The sequence below is a fragment of the Serinus canaria genome, chromosome 2, assembly GCF_022539315.1.
Source record: "Serinus canaria isolate serCan28SL12 chromosome 2, serCan2020, whole genome shotgun sequence".
NCBI lineage: Eukaryota > Metazoa > Chordata > Aves > Passeriformes > Fringillidae > Serinus > Serinus canaria.
The window spans coordinates 24,563,540-24,574,869 of NC_066315.1; the positions used below are offsets into that span (position 1 = coordinate 24,563,540).

Here is an 11,330-nt window from a genome sequence, read left to right on the forward strand (position 1 = left end):
CAACTGAGCAAACCTCAGGGTTGTTGCTGTGGAAGTCTTCTGTGCCAAGACTACAGGCTATTTCTTCAAAACACCAGCATCAGAACTCACCCTAAATATGCACTAACATATGAGAAGAACATTCATCCAAACAGGAAAGCTCCTGGAGCAAACGGCAGGCTCACTAAGGGCACAAAAAAAGACAATAATTAAATTTTCTCTTTTAGTTGTTAGGTTCTGTCAATCTGAAATTATCTTCTCTATATAAGAGTATAAAGGACAGAGTTTTTTCTTCATTAAATCTTTCTTCCATAATGACTGTCAGTTTTTCTGGTTTTCAATTTTATCCAAAGGGACTTACCCCTACTTCTTGGTTAAGGTATTTAACATCTCAAGGTGTAAATCTCTGCTCCCAATATATCCCAGTATAGTCTCTACAACAGTGTGACAAGGGGAGTCACCCAAACACAGTCTGACTTAATTTGGAGAAAATACTTTTCATTATTCTTTCTAGTTAATAATGAGCTACCTTCTCATATATTTTAATTTTTCAGCATTTAATGGGGAATAAGACTAATTCCTCAGTTTGAAAGAACATCCATTGCTATTATAGCTGTCTGTACCTGCCTCTATATCACATTTGCTTTACCACAGTCATCTAAAATCTCAATTCCTACAGAGGTTGCCCACAGGCAAAATTATTTGCTTCCCAGATTCTGCAATGAGATCCAAAGGACCTCTGCTTATTCTTCTCAGGAACAGCAGAGAGCAAACCACTCCCATGAAGAGCACCTGCCTCACAGTAGACAAAAAGTAGAATTACAGTTTTGCTTCATTTCTCCAATCTACTTTAATTCTCATATAGATACAAGAGATGCATTAGGTACAATAGATACAGACAGATACAAGAGGTCCTTGGAACTTTTCCAGTTCCACGTGATTCTGGAATACAGTTTCAAATACTCTATTTCATGTAGTTCCTATAACTCTCAGTTAGTACTATCCAGTTTTCTGGAGACATTAAGGGCTAGGGTTAAGAATTAACCCTGCGCAGGATGAGCTGGTGCTTTGTGCCTACAGATGACAGTGTCTTTGTCTGGCTCCGGGTGAGAGGAACCAGCATTTGATCTTCCTCCTCCAGTGTTGGGATGCCCTTTGGGAGTATGAGCACTTTGGGAGTATGAGCACTTCAATTCTCCTGGAGATTCAGGAGCTATATTTCTACCCCCCCAACCACCTCCCTCACACAAGTTAACCATTAAATATGTATTTTGACAAGCACATCCAAGAGTAAACAAACTGATTAGAACACCTTGCTCATGTTTAAGACAGTGTTTCTCTGAGCCTATATACAATATTACCATCTCTATAGCTTTTACTGTTGTCTGTACATCAGGGTCATATACATCTCTTTGTTGTAATAAGACTTGGGTATCCATTCCACGTATGATACCCTGACAATAAAATTACAGGCCAAGGACTGACCTATGGATTAACTGAGTTTCTCTCACACCCTCTTTCTTGGTCCATAGCAATGTTCTTACCTTCTACATATTCTCTGCTGCAGAAGCTTAGTCTAAAAATACATTCTCTACATTAACTCTACATAAATACTGTGGAAATTTCATATGCAACAACTCTGTAGCTGTTTTCTGTGGGCTTTGTCTGAAAACTCCTTTACGTCTTTTCCTCTCACATGAAAATGCACTGCCCAGACACACTACAGAGACTACTTGAATTGATTTCCACTGACTCCTTCATTTGTTTCTTAGTATGCTTATGAAGTTTAATAAATTTTTTGTTAAAATCACAGCCTTTTACAACCTGAAACTCTGAAATTTAGGACAGCATGGCTCCTAAAAAACATAAATTTTAAAATTCATTATTTGATATGGATCTAGTGCGTTGAAAACCAACTGGGATTTGTATTCCATTTCCAAGTTGCTTTGCATGTACTGGGAAAACAGGTCTGTAGAAAGAGAGCTCTGTGAGAGAAGGGTAGGCTCATAAAATAGAATCATAGAATCATTGAATTTTAAAGGGTGGGAGTGGACCTGAAAGTTCATCTAGTCTTGACCACTCCTTGCAGGGGCTCCTCCTGCTAACCAGACTGCTCAAGGCCTTATCCAACTTGTTTTGAACATGCCCACAGTTGGGGTACCCACAATCTTCCTAAGCAATGTGTCCCAGTGTCTAACTACCCTCACAGTAGAAAATTTCTTCCTAATATCTAACCTAAATTCTCCCTCTTTCAACTTGTCCTATCACTACAGCTCCTGAAAAAGAGTCTACAAGAAAGCTGCTGAATGATAATGAGCTCCAGTGGATTCATGGCATATGGATTTGTTCTGATTTTAGGCTTTAGAGAAAGCCATACATTATTAGTAAAACCTTTCAGTTCAAGTATTTTTAAAGCACAAGAAAAAAAAAACCACATCAAAGAATTAGATCTACCTGTCAGTCATCTAGCAATTATTAAAGTGTGCTATATACAGGAGATTTAAAACTAGGGGCAAAAAACAATAGCTCTCCTGTAGATTCCAACTCACCAGTTACACAAAATTGCTGGAAACAGCACAACTATTCAGTTACTTGTTAATTCCTAAATGACAAATCTTTGCTAAGTCTGAGGTTCACAGTAGCCCAAGTTGATATTTTGTATATATGTGTTTACATTTCAACATCATAAAATAATGCAGATCCTTTACAGCTCATAAACAACACAACAGGGTCCATACAGACAAATAAATTTGACAGAATAGGGAACGTTGCAATGTTTGGCTAAAATGAAGCTATTTCTATGTAATTTCATTTTTAAATAATGATGCATGGAAATATTTTAGTCTGTTAATGCATTGCTTCATACTCAGGCAAACAAGGGTTTCAGTGAACCTGAGGCTAAACAGAGAATTCCAAATTTCTGGAGTTTCACTGAATGGCTAGGTTTGGAAGGGACCTTAAGATCATCTGGTTCCAACCCCCTGCCATGGCAGAGGAAAAGCAAGGACACGTCCCTGGGTGGGCTCGAACCACCAGCCTTTCGGTTAACAGCCGAATGCGCTAACCAATTGCGCCACAGAGACACCCTGGGCCCTGAAAACTTCATAGAAAAAATAATTTTTCTACCCAAAATAAATTTATGTTCCTAAAAACATCAATTTCCAGTAGCAGGGATTTCATGCAGAGATGCTAAAAGAGAACATGGTCATCACATGGCATCTGTATTGCTGGCAGCCAGAAGGAAAGGCTTATAATGCTGCACAAACACAGCAAAGCTTGCACTGCAGCTGTGTAGGCTTCTAAAGGCTGCCCTATAAATATAAAGAATTCTGAATTTTAAGAAGGCACAACTAGGAGCACAAGGGAGAACCATGAAAAAGGAAACAATATGAAACAAAGTGTTCAGGAAAAGAGAATAACTCAATTTGAAAGCAACTAACAGTGACTGCCATTTTTCCTCAACCAGGAGTCAACAAAAGAGGCGGGGGGGAAACAGAAAAAACTTACACTTGCATACCAAAAAAACTCATCAAAACCAAACATTCCTAGCCCATTACTTTGATGGATACAAAGCTTTGAGGATAAAAATGCAAGCAGCTGAAAGAAAAATTATTTGTATTAGTGAGCTGAGCTGGGTCCCAGCCCCTTTCTCAGGACTGTGCAGCTGCACAGCAATGACACACCCCATGATGCAGAAAGGTGTGGCCCCTTGACTGTCCTTAATTAAATGGGACAGATGATTTAAATATTTGCCATCTGCCCATTTCCCTTCCCTGTCTTCATCTGATCCATCTTTGTTTCAGACCCACAGAAGCCTGAAATGAAAACACTATTAAGCCTCATGTTATAGAACAGCAGATGCATTTATCTCTTAGTGATAAAGCTAAATATGGCCTTTGTACATGTGATTTCATAATTGCTTCACTTCATATCAGTCTGATTTTAGTACAGACTATTGAGAAACTGTTATTAAAACTGTTACAAAATTAGAAATCTGTAAAAGCAGTAATTGCTGATAGAATTTCCAGGATCTTACAGATTTGACGGCATATTTGTTTCAGCATTTGACCACAAATTCAGTACTCAGCTATACTGGTTGATTGAACAAGTTCACTGAGAAAAAGACTTCTTACACTTTGTACTCCCTCTTCATTAATGCAATCAAATATTTGCAATAGATGGCTACCATGCATACACATGCCACGTGGAAACTTGATTCTTAGGGAAAAATTTATTATCATTATGAGGCTGAAAACCCAGCAATTAAAATGTGTGATGCCCTCATTTGGCAGGTACCCAAAAGCTGCCCAGGCAAAAGCTGTATAACTGAAAATTCTACACCCCCCAGGAACCCATTGGATACATAACTCTGTTTCTGGAATTACAATTTGACCAGAGCAATCTGGCAATGCTGCACCATTTAAATTAAGAAGATATATGGTTTGGGGTATGGCAGATCCTACTAATTAATTAGTCAACGCTTAACATGCAAGTTAATGTAGGGAATATTCTACTTATTATATAACAAACAAAACGTTCCTTATGAACATGTGATCATTTCCCTTATGAAGCTTGAAGATTAGAGGTAAGCGATAATTTTTTTCTAACTCTGGTGCTTATATTCCTTGCTATATAGACTTGTGAAATATTAATTATATGCTTATATGTTGTGGTGTGGCTTCAAATTCCATTTATATTGTTTTCCTAGTTTGTACTGTTCTCCCCATTTTATAATGTTCTCCCCATTTTGTAATCCTACACTTGTTTTGATGGTTCAGCCCTGGTTCCTCCCTCTCCTTGAATTAGTTCACTCCTGTTCTGGGCATGCTGCCAAGCTCTTGTCTCCACCCCCCTTCCCTTAGCAACTGCCCCTCTTGTCACATTTTCCCCTCCTCTCGGGCCCTGTCTATCTCCCGGAACCCTGCCCATCCTTCCAGAAACTTCTCCCTTTCCCTGAGGGTGATTGGGCAGAGACTCCAGGCCCCTCCCTGACTTATGTATCATTAGTTCTCGCCTATGTCAGTCTTATCTAATTCCCCTCCTTAGTTTACTCTTATTGGTTAATGTATTGTATCAATGCCTTTGTACCACCCCCTTTATATACTAGTGGTTTTCGTTCCTCTCTGCCTTATCCCTCTTGGACTCCCCTGGAGACAATAAAGCCTTTGGACTGCACCAATTGGGCTAAGGTCCTCTTTTCTCCTGTGGCTTCTCCGCCCCTTTGCCGCTCCCTTGAAGCTGCCTTGCCTGTCGAAGGCGCTGCCCAGACGCCCCTGGCGCATCAGGGTAGTGCCCCCCGCTGCTAGCTGCTGCAGTGCTCCCAGCTAGCTGGCGCAGCCTCCTCCCCACGGATAGGGGAGTCGAGAGCATTTGACGCAGCAGCGCGGCAGCTTGGCGCCCAATGTGGGGCGAGAGAAGACCACCTTGCCCCGCGGCAGGAGTCAGCATCTTCGGAGGGAGTTTCGTCTCCTTTTCGAAGTTTGCGATCTCTCCGTGGCCGTCAAGCTACTCCGTTTCCGTGAGCAGACCCTGTTTTAAGGGTGGCGCTCTGGACGGGGATCAGATCGCCACCTCTTACACCCGGGAGCCAATCTGGGAGTTAAGCCCCGAACCCCGGAGTTTTTCCCTGCTTCCCGCCGGTCAGTGGTGAGCAGTTCCAGCTCTCCACCTTCGTGAACTGCCTCCCACCCAATCTCCCAGTTTCGTCTGGTCGGGTCAAAGGTTTTTCCCTGTGCTCGGTGAGGTTGGGGCTAGCAGTTGGGGTTTTTAGTAAACTTTCTTTTCCGTTTTACTCTGTGGGTTTGCCTTTGCGAGGCAGAGATGGGTGTTAAGTTCTCTGTCCCCCAGAAAAGGGTCTATTACCAAGTTGTGGGTACCCTTGAGAGGAGGGAAGTTAAGATTGTTAAACTGGAGTTGAAAGAATTAGTTCTGTGGTTGTTCACTCAGTTTCCAGAAATCTCCCCTGATCTAGTTAACGAAGTTAAATTCTGGAATTCAGTCGGTGACAAATTAGCTCAATTAGAATCTAAGGGGGGATCAAAAAACAAAAAATTAGCTTATTGGAGTTTCCAAATTATTACCGCCCTGAGAGAGAAACAGAAGCTGAGAGAACAACCACCGCCCAGTTCACGTTCTCCTTGCCCCTGTGTCCCAGACCCTTATTCCACCCCTTCTCTCCCTAAGAGTAGAAGGACCTTGAGTAGAGCAATTCGCGAGAGCACCGCGCCGGCTTCTTACCATCCGCCAGGCTCTCCTCAAGGTTTCCTGACCCCCCACCTCCAGTCCCTGCCAGACTTCGGAGGGCTCTCTCCAAACCCCTGATTCCTTTTCCCCCAACTCCCCGGTTGTTCGCCCAAAAGCTAAGTTTGCAGTTTCAGAGGTCAGTAGACCCCAGATCTTCCCTCAAGATGGCTCCTATGGAGCTCAAAATGGCGGCAACCTCGCGGTTTTTCCTGCCGCCAGCCCTTCTTCTCCCCATAATCCCTTCCTCTCCCCCGCCAACCCTTTCTCCGCCCTTCCCCATTTCCATAACCCCACCCCAAATTATGGTAAAGCTCCTCCTAATCCCCCACCCTCTTACATGCCCCTTTCCCCTCCCCCTTCCCAAACCCTGCCTTTCATTCACACCCCTCAGGCGGAGCCAATTCCATCAGCTCCACTCCCCAGCTCCGCCCTGGTTCCCACGCATGTCTCCTCCCCTTGGCTTCCTTGTTCCCACGCCCCGCCTTCCGGTTCCCACGCTCTGACTTCCGGAAGTGGGGATCAGGCCGATTCGAACCTTAACGTACCACCTATAATAACTGCAGCTCCAGTGTCCTATCTGAAAGAAGGTGAAGGGCCCACCCGGGCGCATTGGACCCCATTCCCCCACTCCACCATCAAAGAGTTGTGCAAGGCCCAGAGAGAGTTTTCCCGGGAGAGTGAGTACTTCCGGGGGCTCCTTCGGGCCTCTTTAGTAGATGCTAACGTTGTCCCCGCCGATTTGCGGACATTTTTTTCATGCCTCCTCAATCCCACCGAATTCCTGGTGTGGGAGGAAGCATGGAAAAAGGGAATCAGGGATATTCTCCCACAATTGTGGGAGGATCCCCAAACTGCCACAACTCAAGGTGGTGAAGCGGTTTGTACCGACCTATTGGTGGGTCTTGGGAATTGGGCCGACAGGGCAATTCAAGCCAGAGTTATCCCCCGTCAGGCGCTCCGGGAGAGTGCTAGAGCGGCTGAACGAGCCTTCCTGGCACTCCGTCCTATCACCCAGGAGCCCACCTTCTCAAAAATCTACCAGGGGCCAGGGGAACCTTTCATCATTTTTGTCGAGCATCTTCGCAGGGCCATGGACCAACAAGTCCAAGCGGAGAGCGCTCGACTTGAGATTCTCGTGGAGCTGGCAAATGCCAATGCGAACGCGGCCTGCAAAGCAGCCATCTTGAGCCTTCCGCTCGATCCACCACCAACAATACAGAAGATGATCGAAGTGTGCCAATGAAAAGTTCCATCAAGCCTCAGAGAAGTCCCCGAGACAAGACCACCAGTCCGCCGAGTGTCCTTCGCTGAAGCCGCAGACTTCAACGCAGATGTGATGGCCGCGCAGCAGACTCTGTCACAAAAAAAGAAGCCGAGCCAAGGACAATGCCATCTGTGTGGCGATCCAAACCATTGGATGCCTGACTGCCCCCTGCAGAGCCAGTTTTATGAGTTCCGTAGGAAGCAAGCAGCTTCCATAGAGGGGGGTGAACAACAACAAAAAAACTAGACTATGAGCGCAACCCCTCCATGCACAAAGACATAAATGTGGCGGGAGACAGTACCACCAATCAGGGGAATTCAGGGAGGGGACCCCAATCCCGCACCTCAACCCTTTCAAACTTTCCGGACACGACATTTTCACCTAATCAAACGTTGCCAATTCTGACAACATCTTTTTCTTGTGTCTTCCTGAGCAGGTTGCAACTCGTGAGATCTCTCAACATCAAAGATTCCAACAAAGCAACCAAGTTTAAGGACAGACCACCTGTTCTAATTAAAGACCCTGAGACCTGGAAAACTGAAGGGCCTTTTGACCTGGTGACTTGGGGTCATGGATACATTTGCGTATCCACCCCCGCCGGGCTCAAATGGGTCCCTTCAAAATGGGTCAAACCCTTTCTCCCAGGGAAGGCACACAAGACAAGCGCCACTCCTCAAGTAACTCAATCTGCTTTGAGGCGCAAACGTAAAGTTTGCTTCGTGTCTGGTTTCCCCCAGGCTGAACCATCCCCCCGAGAGCCCTCAGTTTTAACCTATTTTCTCCGTTTATTTCAGTTGGACCCTGACTCTTCATTTTAAGTGTATTTCTTTGCTTCACTCACCCAACCAACACCTGGATCATTCCCCAGCCCAAGGCCAATGTATGGCGGACCCTGGCTCAAGCAATGGGACAGGACCATATCTGTATTTCAACCGCCTCTGCAGCAGACCCTCTGTCGACCTGCCTCATGGGAATCCCATTCAAGGTTGAAGAATTCCCCTCTCCTCTTTTCCCTGCCCTAGAACCCTTGGTCCCTGAATTCGTTTTTGCTAACCGCCCTGAGCCCAGAGTAGTTTGGAGAGACCTGCTCACAGCTCTCACCCAAACTACAGATGAGCCTCAAGAATTTGAGTTAATCGGTTCCGCTCAATCCTTCTTATGTTTGCAATTTTCTCCCTCCCCTGAGTCCAGGTCTCTCTTGAAGGTGAAACAAACAAACCCACAATTCATAGCCTCTAATTGGTCCAAACATGTCATAACTGTCAAGTCCCCATCAACCTTTCATGGTAATCCCAGAATACTACCCAAAGGAGTATTTTTGATTTGCGGAGACCGAGCTTGGGCGGGCATTCCCTCTCGTCTGTCCGGAGGACCCTGCACATTCAGGCAGTTGACGCTGCTTTCCCCCAACCACACTCAAATTCTGAATTGGAAAGAGAAAAATGTCACACGAAATTTTACCCGTGCTAAGAGAAACACCCACCAAATTGGCTCTGATTGTGACACAGAAATTGTGCATTGGTCTAAACCAAAAAACATTGTGGTGTCAGTATTTTTACCGTGGGTGGCCGCAGCCAAAGCACTCGGGGAACTGGGAAACCTCGAGTGCTGGGTGGCGAAGCAAGCAAATTTAACATCAATTGCCCTGGCAGACCTCCTCGCAGATGAAGAAACAACGAGGCAGGCGACTCTCCAGAACAGAGCAGCAATTGATTTCCTGCTGCTGCTCCATCATCATCATTGCGAAGAATTCGAAGGTCTGTGCTGCATGAATCTATCATCAAGAGCAGAAGACACCAGGTCCGCCATACGAAAAATGACAGAGGACATGGCCAACTTGAAACAACAGACCGAAAGCTGGTTAGAGAGACTGTTCTCCAAGTGGGGGATCTCTGGGTGGGTGAGCTCTGTTTTAAAGACTATTATTCTCATTATTTTTATTCTTCTATGTGTTGCCCTGAGTTTTTCAATCGTGTATAAGTTGCTCCTTCATTTCCTGTCTAATACCACGCCACAAATCAACCATGTCAGTGCTCCCCCATCTGCAGACGAATACCAAGATCTTCATCCTTATGAAGAAATGCAATCTCCGACAACTCCACCCGCATCTCAGTGGTTCGCAATTCCAAAGACCTTCAACGAGACCGAGAACCAGACATCATCGAACTCAGAGACTAGTCTCTAAAAACTAATTTTTAATTTGTTTTACTAAACAAAAAAGAGGGAGATGTTGTGGTGTGATTTCAAATTCCATTTATATTGTTTTCCTAGTTTGTACTGTTCTCCCCATTTTATAATGTTCTCCCCATTTTGTAATCCCACACTTGTTTTGATGGTTCAGCCCTGGTTCCTCCCTCTCCTTGAATTAGTTCACTCCTGTTCTGGGCATGCTGCTAAGCTCTTGTCTCCACCCCCCTTCCCTTAGCAACTGCCCCTCTTGTCACATTTTCCCCTCCTCTCGGGCCCTGTCTATCTCCCGGAACCCTGCCCATCCTTCCAGAAACTTCTCCCTTTCCCTGAGGGTGATTGGGCAGAGACTCCGGGCCCCTCCCTGACTTATGTATCATTAGTTCTCGCCTATGTCAGTCTAATCTAATTCCCCTCCTTAGTTTACTCTTATTGGTTAATGTATTGTATCAATGCCTTTGTACCACCCCCTTTATATACTAGTGGTTTTCGTTCCTCTCTGCCTTATCCCTCTTGGACTCCCCTGGAGACAATAAAGTCTCTGGACTGCACCAATTGGGCTAAGATCCTCCTTTCTCCTGTGGCTTCTCCGCCCCTTTGCCGCTCCCTCGAAGCTGCCTTGCCTGTCGAAGGCGCTGCCCAGACGCCCCTGGCGCATCAGGGTAGTGCCCCCCGCTGCTAGCTGCTGCAGTGCTCCCAGCTAGCCGGCGCAGCCTCCTCCCCACGGATAGGGGAGTCGAGAGCATTCGACGCAGCAGCGCGGCACTTATACACAAATTCAGAGGGGAAAATATCACATGAGAATGCCCTACTATTCCTCTGACAACACTTAAATGTCAGGTCTCTGTTACATCTGACTTTATACTACAGTAGCCACTTCATTTTCTTACATGCTCCCAGTCCTTGTGATTACTTTGTGCCTTTGCCTGAGGACAATAGCTACAGAAGAAGCTACACATGGCTGTAATACTGAAAACAGGAAAAAAGGACATCTGCCAACTCAGATTATCAGCAAACTCGTATGTGCTTGCCAGGTTTGACCCTTGGCACAAAGTTCTCCTTCCATTTATGCTGAGCTGGCCAAGAAAGGTCAGGAAGCATTAAAATAAGAATTACCTCATTTAAATAACATCTGTGTAAATTACATCTGTCCAATTTTAATTTATTTTCTAAATTGAACAGAAAGTCATTCACTGTATTCTAACTTACAAGTAAATTACCACCTTACTTGCTCTCTCAATTCTTCAGAAGGAGGATGATTAGTTTAAAATAGATTGGTTCTCTGTGAGTGAGTGGAATTAGGTGGGATGAACCCCTTCACTCCTGAGTGTTGTTAGATTGACTCATAGAGTAAATAGAGCAACCAAAAACCACAGTAATGACAGCATCAGTTATTAAGAAACATAGAAAACACCACAGCCTCTTATGAAAATAATTAAACTAGTTAACCCAAGGCTACCCCTGTAGAAAAAAAAATATTTAAAATTCTTCCAGAGGCATTTTACTTTTAGTATTCATACACATTATCTCATGTGCACAGCAGTGTCATATCTCCTCTGCCTCTCAAAAGAAACACTTTTCTCTTCTCTGGGTCTTCTCTCTATGGCTGCTCTAAGTGTTCCCCTCCCATGGGGCCCTTGATACTTCCAGCAGAGCA

General features: G+C 44.8%; 1 non-coding gene across 1 annotated transcript; it reads right to left on the reverse strand.

The window, feature by feature from the left end:
- Positions 1 to 2,988: 2,988 nt before the first annotated feature.
- TRNAN-GUU (transfer RNA asparagine (anticodon GUU)) lies at positions 2,989 to 3,062 on the reverse strand. The gene has a single exon. It is a non-coding gene; the product is annotated as a tRNA-Asn (tRNA).
- Between the last annotated feature and the right edge of the window lie 8,268 nt (positions 3,063 to 11,330).